Source organism: Salvelinus namaycush, chromosome 31 (assembly GCF_016432855.1).
Source record: "Salvelinus namaycush isolate Seneca chromosome 31, SaNama_1.0, whole genome shotgun sequence".
Taxonomy (NCBI): domain Eukaryota; kingdom Metazoa; phylum Chordata; class Actinopteri; order Salmoniformes; family Salmonidae; genus Salvelinus; species Salvelinus namaycush.
Genome location: NC_052337.1, coordinates 41,431,471 through 41,446,441, shown reverse-complemented (window position 1 = coordinate 41,446,441; position 14,971 = coordinate 41,431,471). Strand labels below are relative to the sequence as shown.

At 43.5% G+C, this 14,971-nt stretch overlaps 1 protein-coding gene across 1 annotated transcript in view; it reads left to right on the top strand.

Annotated features, from left to right (window-relative positions):
- The window catches only part of LOC120025627 (contactin-associated protein-like 4), a 155,183-nt gene that overhangs the window by 118,217 nt on the left and 21,995 nt on the right, over positions 1–14,971 (top strand). The gene's annotated exons all lie outside the window — the stretch shown is intronic.

Sequence of the window (14,971 nt, the reverse complement as noted above, 5' to 3'; positions counted from 1 at the left end):
CCAGATGCAGACAGTGTCGAAGAAACAAAGTTTACTTCTAATACAGGGGCAGACAAACAACAGGTCAAAGGCAGGCAAGGGTCAGTAATTCAAAGAGGGTGCAAAGAGTCCAGAACGGCAGGCAGTATCAGGGTCAGTGCAGGCAGGGGTCAATAATCCAGTTAGGTGGGGCAAGGTATAGATTGGTGCTCAGACTGTCCGCAATAGGCTGAGAGAGGCTGGACTGAGGGCTTGTAGGCCTGTTGTAAGGCAGGTCCTCACCAGACATCACCGGCAACAATGTCGCCTATGGGCACAAACCCACCGTCACTAGACCAGACAGGACTGGCAAAAAGTGCTCATCACTGACGAGTCGTGGTTTTGTCTCACCAGGGGTGATGGTCGGATTTGCGTTTATCGTCGAAGGAATGAGCGTTACACCGAGGCCTGTACTCTGGAGCGGGATCAATTTGGAGGTGGAGGGTCCGTCATGGTCTGGGGCGGTGTGTCATAGCATCATCAGACTGAGCTTGTTGTCATTGCAGGCAATCTCAACGCTGTGCGTTACAGGGAAGACATCCTCCTCCCTCATGTGGTATCTTTCCTGCAGGCTCATCCTGACATGACACTCCAGCATGACAATGCCACCAGCCATACTGCTCGTTCTGTGTATGATTTCACGCAAGACAGGAATGTCAGTGTTCTGCCATGGCCAGCGAAGAGCCCGGATCTCAATCCCATTGAGCACGTCTGGGACCTGTTGGATCGGAGGGTGAGAGCTAGGGCCATTCCCCTCAGAAATGTCCGGGAACTTGCAGGTGCCTTGGTGGAAGAGTGGGGTAACATCTCACAGCAAGAACTGGCAAATCTGGTGCAGTCCATGAGGAGGAGATGCACTGCAGTACTTAATGCAGCTGGTGGCCACACCAGATACTGACTTTTGATTTTGACCCCCCCTTTGTTCAGGGACACATTATTCCATTTCTGTTAGTCACATGTCTGTGGAACTTGTTCAGTTTATGTCTCAGTTGTTGAATCTTATGTTCATACAAATATTTACACATGTTAAGTTTGCTGAAAATAAACGCAGTTGACAGTGCGAGGATGTTTCTTTTTTTGCTGAGTTTGTATACTACCACTGGTGGAATATGTCTGTCTGTTCAGCTGTTCGATCCTTTGGGTGAATAAACTTGGTTGGAGCTTTAATAGTTGTTGAAAATGTCTTACTCTGATATTTAGAGTGATTGTGTTCACTGGTTGTGTCCATACCACATTAAGACACTGGAATCTTGCTGGTGCTGCCAGTTATGAACTGACCTGTATTTTGTTTAAAATAAGTATTTTTTCCTCACGGAAATGTTTGGATATACAGTGCCATTAGAAACTATTCATACCCTTTCACTTATTCCACATTACAGCCTGAATTCAAAATGGATTGAAAATCTGTTTCTTTACTCACCCATCTACACACAATACCCCATAATGACAGTGAAAACATGCTATTAGAATTTTGGAAGATTTATTGAAACTGAAATACAGTCATATGGCATTTAAACAAGCAGTCACACCCCTTTGCCATGATATTTTTCTAAATTGAATTGACATGATTGGACAAGATTTGGAAAGGCACACACACACATCTATTTAAGGTCCCACAGTTGACAGTGCATGTCAGAGCAGAAACCAAGCAATGACATCGAAGGAATTGTCCGTAGAGCTCCAAGACAAGATTGTGTCAAGGTACAGATCTGGGGAAGGGTACCAAATCATTTCTGCAGCATTGAAGGTCCCCAAGAACACAATGGCCTCCATCATTCTTAAATGGAAGACGTTTGGAACCACCAAGACTCTTCCTAGAGCTGGCCGCCCGGTCAAACTGAGCATTGGGGGAGAAGGGCCTTGGTCATGGAGGTGACTCTGATAGAGCTCCAGAGTTCCTCTGTGGAGATGGGAGAACCTTCCAGAAGGACAACCATCTCTGCAGCACTCCACCAATCAGCAGGCCTTTATGGTAGAGTGACCAAGAAAGCTAAGGTAACTGAGCTAAACGACTACCGCCCCGTAGCACTCACTTCCGTCATCATGAAGTGCTTTGAGAGACTAGTCAAGGACCATATCACCTCCACCCTACCAGACACCCTAGACCCACTCCAATTTGCTTACCGACCCAATAGGTCCACAGACGACGCAATCGCAACCACACTGCACACTGCCCTTACCCATCTGGACAAGAGGAATACCTATGTGAGAATGCTGTTCATCGACTACAGCTCAGCATTTAACACCATAGTACCCTCCAAACTCGTCATCAAGCTCGAGACCCTGGGTCTCGACCCCGCCCTGTGCAACTGGGTCCTGGACTTCCTGACGGGCCGCCCCCAGGTGGTGAGGGTAGGTAACAACATCTCCACCCCGCTGATCCTCAACACTGGGGCCCCACAAGGGTGCGTTCTGAGCCCTCTCCTGTACTCCCTGTTCACCCACGACTGCGTGGCCATGCACGCCTCCAACTCAATCATCAAGTTTGCGGATGACACTACAGTGGTAGGCTTGATTACCAACAACGACGAGACGGCCTACAGGGAGGAGGTGAGGGCCCTTGGAGTGTGGTGTCAGGAAAATAACCTCACACTCAACGTCAACAAAACAAAGGAGATGATTGTGGACTTCAGGAAACAGCAGAGGGAGCACCCCCCTATCCACATCGACGGGACAGTAGTGGAGAAGGTGGAAAGTTTTAAGTTCCTCGGTGTACACATCACGGACAAACTGAATTGGTCCACCCACACAGACAGCGTTGTGAAGAAGGCGCAGCAGCGCCTCTTCAACCTCAGGAGGCTGAAGAAATTCGGCTTGTCACCAAAAGCACTCACAAACTTCTACAGATGCACAATCGAGAGCATCCTGTCGGGCTGTATCACCGCCTGGTACGGCAACTGCTCCGCCCACAACCGTAAGGCTCTCCAGAGGGTAGTGAGGTCTGCACAACGCATCACCGGGGGCAAACTACCTGCCCTCCAGGACACCTACACCACCCGATGTCACAGGAAGGCCATAAAGATCATCAAGGACAACAACCACCCAAGCCACTGCCTGTTCACCCCGCTATCATCCAGAAGGCGAGGTCAGTACAGGTGCATCAAAGCAGGGACCGAGAGACTGAAAAACAGCTTCTATCTCAAGGTCATCAGACTGTTAAACAGCCACCACTAACATTTAGCGGCCGCTGCCAACATACTGACTCAACTCCAGCCACTTTAATAATGGGAATTGATGGAAATTATGTAAAAATGTACCACTAGCCACTTTAAACAATGCCACTTAATATAATGTTTACATACCCTACATTACTCATCTCATATGTATATGTATATACTATACTCTATATCATCTACTGCATCTTGCCATCTTTATGTAATACATGTATCACTAGCCACTTTAAACTATGCCACTTTATGTTTACATACCCTACATTACTCATCTCATATGTATATACTGTACTCTATACCATCTACTGCATCTTGCCTATGCCGTTCTGTACCATCACTCATTCATATATCTTTATGTACATATTCTTTATCCCTTTACACTTGTGTGTATAAGGTAGTAGTTGTGGAATTGTTAGGTTAGATTACTTGTTGGTTATTACTGCATTGTCGGAACTAGAAGCACAAGCATTTCGCTACACTCGCATTAACATCTGCTAACCATGTGTATGTGACAAATAAAATTTGATTTGATTTGATTTGACCAGACGGAAGCCACTCCTCAGTAAAAGGCACATGATAGCCTACTTGGAGTTTACAAAAAAGGTACCTAAAGGACTCTGACTATGAGAAAAAGATTCTGGTCTGATGAAAAAAAGATTGAACTCTTTGGCCTGAATGCCAAGCGTCACGTCTGGAGGAAACCTAGCACCATCCTTACAGGTGGTGGCAGCATCTTGCTGTGGGGATGTTGTTCCCGGCGGCAGGACTGGGAGACTAGTCAGGATTGAGGCAAAGATGGACAAAGTACAGAGAGATCCTTAATGAAAACATGCTCCAAAGCACTCAGGACCTCAGACTGGGGGCGAAGGATCACCTTCCAACAGGACAATGACCCTAAGCACACAGCGAAGACAGCGCAAGAGTGGTTTCAGGACACGTTTCTGAATGTTCTTGAGTGGCCCAGCCAGAGCCCGGACTTTAACCTGATCGAACATCTCCGGAGAGACCTGAAGACAGCTGTGCAGCAACGCTCCCTGTCCAACCTGACAGAGCTTGAGAGGATCTGCAGAAAAGAATGGGAGAAACTCCAAATACAGGTGTGCCAAGCTTGTAGCGTCATACGCAAGAAGACTAGGCTGTAATCGCTGCCAATGGTGTTTCAACAAAGTACTGAGTAACTGGTCTGATTTACTTATATCAATGTGATATTTCCTTTTTTTATTCTAAAAACCTGTTTTGCTTTATTATTATGTGGTGTAGTTTTGTAGATTTGATGAGGAAAGAATAAGGCTGTAACCTAACAAAATGTGTAAAAACTCAAGGTGTCTGAAATCTTTCCGAAGGCACTGTATATTGGGGGAAGGGTATAAAAACATTTCTAGGGTGCTGAAAGTTTCCAAGAGCACATTGTTCTCCATTATTGGGAAATGGATCAAATATGGAACTATCCAGACTCTGCCTAGTGCATGGCCGTCCTACCCAAACTGAGTAACCGGACAATAAGGACATTGGTCTGGGAGGTGACCACTCTGACAGAACTACTCTCTTTATGGAAGAGTGGCCAGACGGAAGCCATCCCTGAGAAAAAGGCATATAACAGCATGCCTGGAGTTCACAAAAAATCACGTGAGAGCATAAGGCAAAATATTATATATTTTGATGAGAAAAAAATTCAACTATTTGGCCTGAATACAAAGCGTGATGTCTGGAGAAGTCAAGGCACAGCTCAAAATCCATCTAACACCATCCCTACCGTGAACCATGGTGGTGGCAGCATCATGCTATGATGCTTTTCAGTGGCAGGGACTGGGTGACTGGTAAGGATAGAGGGAACAATGAATGGAGACAAATACAGGCAAATCCTTGAAGAGAACCTACTTCAGAGTGCAAACGACCTTAGACTGGGGCAAAGATTTACGTTCCAACAGGACAATGACCCCAAGCCTATGGCCAAAACAATGCTGGAATGGCTTCATAACAAGAATGTGAAAGTCCTTGAGTGGCCAAGATTTGAATCCCATTGGAAATATGTGCTTCCCGGGTGGCGCAGTGGTCTAGGGCACTGCATCGCGGTGCTAGCTGCGCCACCAGAGTCTCTGGGTTCGCGCCCAGGCTGGGCTGGGTTCGCGCCCAGGCTCTGTCGCAGCCGGCCGCAACCGGGGGGTCCGTGGGGCGACGCACAATTGGCATAGCGTCGTCCTGGTTAGGGAGGGTTTGGTCGGTAGGGATATCCTTGTCTCAGTATGTAAAAAAAAATGTAATAAAATGTATGCACTCTACTGTAAGTCGCTCTGGATAAGAGCGTCTGCTAAATGACTAAAAATGTAAAATGTAAAAAATGTGGAAAGACTTGAAGATTGCTGTTTACCGACTTGAAGATTGCTGTTCAGAGCTTGAGAAGATCTGCAAGGAAAAATGGGAGAAAATCCTCAAATCCAGATGTGCAAATATGCTACAGCCATACCCAAGAAGACAACTCAATGCTGTAATTGCCACCAAAGGTGCTTCTACAAAGTATTGCCTTTTAATTTTCAATATATATTTTTTTTAATTCTAAAAACATATTTTCACTTTGTCATTATGGGGTAGATAGGTGAGAATAATTTTTTGTATCAATTTTGAATTCAGGCTGTAACACAACAACATTTTCTAAAGTCACTGTATATGAAAGTATAACATATGTGATTTGAATATTTTGTAAAGTACATATGACACTTCAACCTAAAACATGTGAATTGAATATGTCTTAATTACACATGACAGTAAGCCTATAACATATGTGAATTTAATATTTTGTCAAGTACATGACAGTAAGCCACATAAAAATGTGGTTGAATATTTTGTAAAGAACACTTCAAATCTGCGGTATCATCAAACATACAGGTAACTGCCAAAATAAAGGAAACACAAAGTGTACAAAACTGTATTGGAGGGATGTGACACCATTCTTCCACAAGAAATTGCATCATTTGGTGTTTTTTTGATGGTGGTGGAAAACGCTGTCACAGACACCGCTCCAGAATCTCCCATAAGTATTCAATTGGGTTGAGATCGAGTTACTGAAACGGCCATGGCATATGGTTTACATCGTTTTAACGTTTATAAAAACATTTAGTGACCACTCGTGCCCTGTGGATGTGGGCATGGCCATGGTAGCCAAAATAATGTGCAACTGGTTCTGCCCAGAATTTTTATACATGACCCTAAGCATGATGTGATATTAATTGCTTAGGAATTGCTCAGGAACCACACCAGTGTGGAAGCACCTGCATTCAATATATTTTGCATCTCTCATTTACTGAAGTGTTTCCTTTATTTTGGCAATTACGTGTATATGGTGTGTGCATAGCTACAGTGCCTTCAGAAAGTATTCATACCCCATGACTTATTCCAAATTTTGTTGTATTAGTCTGAATTTAAAAAACAAAAGTTCAACCATCTACACACAATACCCCATAATGACAAAGCAACAGATATACATAAAAAAAATATAAGATGTCTTATCAAACACAAACTTGGTACATCACTAAAAAAGGTGCAAAACTAGAAATAAGCTGAACTATTTACAAATGGCATTCGTGTTTTGTGCATGTCATGATAATCTTTGAAGCAATAAATCCAAGATGGCGTAGCAGTCAGGCGTCTTTTGTCTTCATCTTGTCGTGTATATCTTTTTATATATTTTTTCTTTACATATATTTTTTATATTTTTCTTAACCCCCAACTTCAACATACTCTCCTGCAACCCGCCTCACCCAGTGTGGTATGGATCTGCTATTTTCTTTACTTTAGAACCGGAACCCCCAACAGCAGCTAGCCAGCTAACTAGCTAGTAGTCAGCTAGCCACTGCTAGCGGTCATCAGCTAACATTTAGCCAGGACAACTCCTGCCAGTCTGTACAGCGTGTTTCAACCCAGAGCTTATCGGACTCCATTTTCTCCATATCACCGGATTCCTACCGCAAGCTCTGAACCTCTTCACCTGGATCATCACAGCTAGCTAGCTGCTATCTGATTGGCTTCTCCTGGCTAACGTCTCTGTCCCGGAGCAAGCACCAATTAGCCTGGAGCTAGCCTATGCTAGGCCCATTTCCCGGCTAGCTGTAGAGGTCCATCAGCCACTCCTTGGGCTACAATACCAATTGGACTGGACCCCTTTTATTGCCGATACAGAGCCCCGCCGATTCATCACAACTGGACTACCAACGTAATCCGCCCGAGGGTTTTTTTCAACAGGCTCCTTCTTCGCGACGTCCTCTGAATGCCCATCTGCTAGCCTGCTAGCCGCAGCCCGCTAGCTGTCTAGAGCATACCGGATTGTTAGCTGAAGTGGTCCATCAGTTAATTTCTTTGGCTACTATTCCTATTTTGCCAATTGGCCTGGACCCTTTTACTACACAGACCCCTGCTGATCCATCACGGCTGGTCTCCCGACGTAACCGCACGAGGGGGTTACAACAGACTTCTTCCGTCGCGACGTCCCTCTAAGGCCCTTCTGCCAGCCTGCTAGCTCCAGCCCGCTAGCTGTCTGAATCGCCGTGTCTCCAGCCCGTCCAGCTACTCAGTGGACCCTATGATCACTCGGCTACGCATGCCTCTCCCTAATGTCAACATGCCTTGTCCATTGCTGTTTTGGTTAGTGATTATTGTCTTATTTCACAGTACAGCCTCCAGCCGTGCTCAATATGCCTCAGCTAACTCTCTTGTCCCACCTCCCACACATGCGGTGACCTCACCTGGTTTAATTGATGTCCCTAGAGACAATACCTCTCTCATCGTCACTCAATGCCTAGGTTTATCTCAACTGTATTCACATCCTACCATACCATTGTCTGTACATTGAATCTATTCTTCCGTGCCCAGAAACCTGCTCCTTTTACTCTCTGTTCCGAACGTACTAGATGACCAGTTCTTATAGCCCTTAGCCGTACCCTTATCCTACTCCTCCTCTGGTGATGTAGAGGTTAATCCAGGCCCTACAGTGCCTTGATCCACTCCCATTCCCCAGGCCCTCTCATTTGTTGACTTCTGTAACCGTAGAAGCCTTGGTTTCATGCATGTTAACATCAGAAGCCTCCTCCCTAAGTTTGTTTTATTCACTGCTTTAGCACACTCTGCCAAACCGGATGTCCTGGCTGTGTCTGAATCCTGGCTTAGGAAGGCCACCAAAAACCCTGACATTTCCATCCCTAACTATAAAATTTTCTGACAAGATAGAACTGCCAAAGGGATGCGGAGTTGCAATCTACTGCAGAGATAGCTTGCAGAGTTCTGTCTTAGTATCCAGGTCTGTGCCCAAACAATTTGAGCTTCTACTTTTAAAAATCTACCTTCCTCAAACAAGTCTCACCGTTGCCGCTTGCTATAGACGAACTTCTGCCCCCAGCTGTGCCCTGGACACCATATGTGAATTGATTGCCCCCCATCTATCTTCAGAGCTCGTGATTTTAGGTGACCTAAACTGGGACATGCTTAACAGCCATCCTACAATCTAAGCTTGATGCCCTCAATCTTACACAAATTATCAATGAACCTACCAGGTACATCCCCAAATCCGTAAACACAGGCTCCCTCATAGATATCATCCTAACCAACCTGCCCTCCAAATACACCTCTGCTGTCTTCAACCAGGATCTCAGCGATCACTGCCTCATTGCTTGCGTCCGTAATGGGTCTGCGGTCAAAGGACCACCCCTCATCACTGTCAAACGCTCCCTAAAACACTTCAGTGAGCAGGCCTTTCTAATCGACCTGGCCCGGGTACCCTGGAAGGATTTTGCTTTCCTCACAATCTTAAATAAGCATGCCCCATTCAAAAAATGTTGAACCAGGAACAGATATAGCCTGTGGTTCACTCCAGACCTGACTGCCCTTGACCAGCACAAAAACATCCTGTGGTGTACGTTATTAGCATCAAATAGCCCCCACGATATGCAACTTTTCAGGGAAGTCAGGAACCAATATACACAGGCAGATAGGAAAGCAAAGGCTAGCTTTTTCAAACAGAAATTTGCATCCTGCAGCACAAACTCCAAAAAGTTCTGGGACACTGTAAAGTCCATGGAGAATAAGAGCACCTCCTCTCAGCTGCCCACTGCACTGAGGCTAGGAAACACTGTCACCACCGATAAATCTACGATAATTGAGAATTTCAATAAGCATTTTTCTACGGCTGGCCATGCTTTCCACCTGGCCACCCTTACCCTGGTCAACAGCCCTACACCCCTCACAGCAACTTGCCCAAGCCTCCCCCATTTCGCCTTCACCCAAATCCAGATAGCTAATGTTCTGAAAGAGCTGCAAAATCTGGACCCCTACAAATCAGGAGGGCTAGACAATTTCTTTCTAAAATTATCAGCCGGAATTGTTGCAAACCCTATTACTAGCCTGTTCAACCTCTCTTTCGTATCGTCTAAGATCCCCAGATTGGAAAGCTGCTGCGGTCATCCCCCTCTTCAAAGGGGGAGACACTCTAGACCCAAACAGCTACATACCTATATCTATCCTACCCTGCCTTTCTAAGGTCTTCAAAAGCCAAGTTAGTAAACAGATCACCTACTCATTCAAGGGTTTGTCCTTTTACTATTTTCTACATTGTAGAATAATAATTAAGACGTCAACTCTATCTGTTATGCGCAAAGAAAGTCACTCAGTGGACATTTGATGTTTCCATTAAGTCATACATCATCAGATAACATGGCAATATGCTAGATTTGTTCCTACCAACCTAAGGATTCATTTGATACCCCCCATGTAGCTATAGCTCAAACACAGACCAAATCGAAGTTTACCTTCTAAGATGTTTGGTGAAAACGTTGTGTAAAATAAACATTTTGACTCTCGGACTGGTGATCAATAACGGTAGGTCACATCCAATCAGATACGATTAACCTCATGATCTGCGGAGTCCCAGCTTTCGATGTGTATCAATGTATTCCGTGTTTATTTTGGTTATGCTTCACAACGCTAAACGGAATGTAGGTAGCAGCCATCTTGAAATGAGGTCATCGGCTCGGGCTGCCTTTGTAAATACGTGTGCCCATATATGGTAGTAAGTCACACCAAAAATTTGAAGGCACCGATCAATAGCCAACATACTCAGCGTTTCGGAAACGCCCTGCTTTTACAGATAGGGGCTACCGTTCTCATACTATACTGAATTAAAACATTTTTTTTTATCTAACAGAGTCCCCAAATATGGGGAATTTACATTTAAGAGGTTTTTAGCTTCCTAGGAACCCCAAGAGGTTTTCTTCCCCATAGGGCATCTTGATATGGTCCCCCACCGGTAACCATTCTCTAGGATTACTGGCTAAAGACATTCTTCACATAAATATTCATTCAAATACCCGGTCTCTGTCTCTTCCCCGAAGCCACTGTTTGTTCTTCCTCCAAAGTGGGTGTTTGCAGATATGACAAGAAAAAAGAAAACATATTTGCTTGGTGATAAAGTATTCTACTGCAGCCTGGTTTTCCTTGTGTTTCCTTTCTTTAATCATTAGAATATGGTCTCGGGCGAAAACAGACTGAAGACCAGCACAATGACACTGATAGGCTCAATATGAGGTTGCGTAACGGTTTATCAGAGCCTGTCAGAAGGCAATAGGACGTTATGAAATGAAATCATACATTTTCTTAGAGATAACAGTCTGTGTATTGAAAAAGTATTTGCTCCATTTCTGATTTTCTAAACGTTTGCGTATTTTTGACCAGGGCCGGCGCTAGAACATATCCCTTGGGCAGACATTTGATTTCCATATGGGGCGCTTATTTTTTTTTACCTTAAATTTGACTAGGCAAGTAAGTTAAGAACACATTCCTATTTACATGACGCCCTACTGGGGAACTGCTTTGTTCAGGGGCAGAACGACAGATTTTTACCTTGTCAGCTCGAGGATTCGATCCAGCAACCACTAGGCTACCTGCTGCCCCTTGCGGTACATCCTATAGGCTATATAAAAATACAAATAATATTATTAAGTGTTTAATAAATTGTATTCGTGGAGTGCCTATGTTACAACTATGAAACAGAAAGCATTGGTGTTGGAACCTGGTAGGCTATACGCTTATTTTTACAATGACAAAATAAAAATAAATACCCCAACCACTAAGATGCACGGTCAGCAAGATGCATGGTCAAAGGACGAAAACATGAGTAGCCTAAATATCATTACAAGCGCCAAGTGTGCTTGATAATAGTGAAAAGTATCACAATATAAATAATGGCATTATGAATATGTGTTGATATGATAGTCAAAAAGTAAATTATAAGTTGGCGCATGTCCATGTCACAACAACGAAAGCTGTTGAGTGCGTAGCTGATTTTATGTCTTGCTTGAGACGAAGGGACTGCTTATAAGTGATGACATTTGGTGCTGATAATAGTTCATAGAATTCTCAACGGCTTGTTCTATTCCCAAACAGTGCCTTCCTCGCTCCTGTCTCACGATTTCATTCGGTGGTGACCTGGGCACCAACTCAGTGCGCACAGTTCTGTCTTTTTTTGCGTTAGGCCTCGGAGGCGTCGGTTCCGGTTGAGGCTCAGAATCAGAAGAATACTCATCAGAGATGTCATCGTGATTTATTTATTCCCCACCATCAGAGTCGTTTTCATTCAGATTTTTTAGCAACGCTAACGAGTGCATCCATTTGTCTTGGTCTTCTTACCATTGTAAATTACGCACGCTCTCACTGTGTATTCCAATTAAGCCAGAGTAGACTGATTAGAATAGATTAATACAATAGAATGGCCCGCCCTGTTCTTCATTCACAATTGGTGATTACATAATTATGAATCGTTCGCTTCCCCTCGCTCATCAACTCATCCATTCTCCCCATCATACTTTAGCCTACTTCATTTATTTTATCTCTTATTATAGGCCTATGTCTGAAATTAGTCACTTTCGGTTCAATTTCGAGGCAATTATCGGAGTGATTTTCAACTGGGCACGACATCTTTAACTATCGGGAGAAGAGGGGAGCAGGTCCTACTTTCGTGAGACAGAGGTGCAATGGGAAAAACCATGTACAAAATGACATGCCCTCCTAAAACTGTCGATAACACCAGTTCTGTTTGTGATATTAAGATTCTAACAATGACAGAATTGACATAACCAGTCAAAAGTTTTAGAACACCTACTCCAGGGTTTTTCTTTATTTTTACTATTTTCTAGATTGTAGAATAATAGTGAAGACATCAAAACTATGAAATAACACATATGGAATCATGTAGTAACCAAAAAAGTGTTAAACAAATCAAAATATTTTATATTTGAGATTCTTCAAAGTAGCCACCCTTTGCCTTGATGACAGCTCTGCACACTCTTGACATTCTCTCAATCAGCTTCATGAGGTCTTCTGGTATGCATTTCATTTAACAGGTGTGCCTTGTTAAAAGTTGATTTGTGGAATTTCTTTCCTTCTTAATGCGTTTCAGCCAAGTTGTGTTGTGACAAGGTAGGGGTGGTACACAGAAGATAGCCCTATTTGCTAAAGTCCATATTATGACAAGAACAGCTCAAATAAGCAAAGAGACACGACAGTCCATCATTACTTTAAGACATGAAGGTCAGTCAGTCTGGGAAATTTCAAGAACTTTGAAACTTTCTTCAAGTGCATTTGCAAAAATCATCAAGTGCTATGATGAAACTGGCTCTCATGAGCACCGCCACAGGAAAGGAAGACCCAGAGTTACCTCTGCTGCAGAGGACAAGTTCATTAGAATAACTTCGACTCAGAAATTGCTGCCCAAATAAATGTTTCACAGAGTTCAAGTAACAGACACATCTCAACATCAATTGTTCAGAGGAGACTGCATGAATCAGGCCTTCATGTTTGAATTGCTGAAAAGAAACCATTACTTAAGGACACCAATAAGAAAGAAGAGACTTGCTTTTGCCAAGAAACACGAGCAATGGACATTAGACCGGTGGAAATCTGTCCTTTTGTCTGAATAGTCCAAATTTGAGATTTTTGGTTCCAACCACCATGTCTGTGCCGTGAAGCATTGAGGAGGAAGTGTGGGGGTGATTTGCTGGTGACACTGTCAGTGATTTATTTAGAATTCAAGGCACAGTTAACCAGCATGGCTATCACAACATTCTGCAACGATACGCCATCCCACCTGGTTTGCGCTTAGTGGGACTATCGTTTGTGTTTCAAAAGGACAATTTCCCCACACACCTCCAGGCTGTGTAAGGGCTATTTGACCAAGAAGGAGAGTTATGGAGTGCTGCATCAGATGACCTGGCCTCCACAATCACCCAACCTCAACCCTATTGGGATTAATTGTACCGCAGAGTGAAAAGCAGTCATCAAGTGCTCAGCATATGTGGGAAGTCCTTCAAGACTGTTGGACAAGCATTCCAGGTGGAGCTGGTTGAGAGAATGCCAATAGTGTGCAAAGCTGTCATCAAGGAAAAGTGTGGCTACTTTGAATAATCTCATTTGTTTAACACCTTTTTGGTTACTATATGATTTCATATGTGTTATTTAATAGTTTTTATGTCTTCACTATTATTCTACGATGTAGAAAATAGTAAAAAATAAAGAAAAACCCTTGAATAAGTAGGTGTCCAAATTTTTGACTGGTACTGCATATTATAGATTTGTTTAGGAAAAGTCAAAGATTGTCTTTAAAAATGGCATAGTAATACATTTTTTTAAATTCATGAGCAGTCCAAATGACTGCTTTAGTGGTTCTATTGTGGCTCTTATAGTAATGACATGTAGCCTAAGTTAACTGTGGAAATGTATTAGCCTACCTTTTAAACACACTGACTTTCACCTGAGGTTCCTAATGTCATGTTTTCCTTTTAAGTGTTTTTATTCTCTGACAGCTTTTCTCTCCACACTTACACTTACACTCTCTCTCACTCTTTCTCTCTCCCTCTCCGCCAGTTTTTGTCTCTCTTCCTCTCTCGCTCTCATCCCCCCTCGCTCTCTCTCTCTTTCTCTCACTCGTACTCTCTCTCTCTCAAATCAAATCTCTCTCTCTCTTTCTGTCTGTGACAGCATTTCTCTCCTTTTCCTGCTCCAGTGGCCCAAACGCACCGGCTTCTCCTCTCCTCGGGGATTTGTCTCGGCTCACTGTTCCACTTTCCCGGAATCATGAGCTCATTCTGATGCACAATTACCCAAACATGATTAAATCCCACCAGACAGTTACCCAAAGTCTGCTCTGCGATGACCAAATGACAGTTTATTCCAACTCAACTAGCTTAAGAGTGTTCAATAACATTTGATTTGACAACTACCTTAGAAACGCTTTAACATTGTAGTGTAAGTTTGCTTTAAAAAATCCACGTTTTCAGCATCAGTTAATGTTCCGTCTACAATGACCAAGTGACATTTTATTCAACAGTTTATTGAAGGAAATATTTTTTACATTCCATTTGACCAAGAACTTGACAATACAGTACCTAAGAAATGGATTGTAGTGCTGATTTGCTTCAAAAAAAGCTTTCAATTATATTTGACCAAAGGGTTGACACAGCCCACCTAAAGAAAAAAATAACATTTAACATAGTGCTGCTTAAAAAAACATTATAATCAGGTTTTCAGTTTGAATCAGAATGCCAATTGTACTCGCAGACTGAGAGCCAGAGTGCCTTGCAGGGGGAAAGGCTCATTGATTCTTTGTTGTGAAAAGCCTTGCATGAACTCCAAGAACAATTTGAGCTGCCAGCTCTGAAGGATGGGGGGATGCCAGAAAGAAGAGAGAGAGAAGAAAAGGAGAGGGAGGTTAGCAGCCAGAGCAGTGGCAGCAGACAGACAGCTGATCA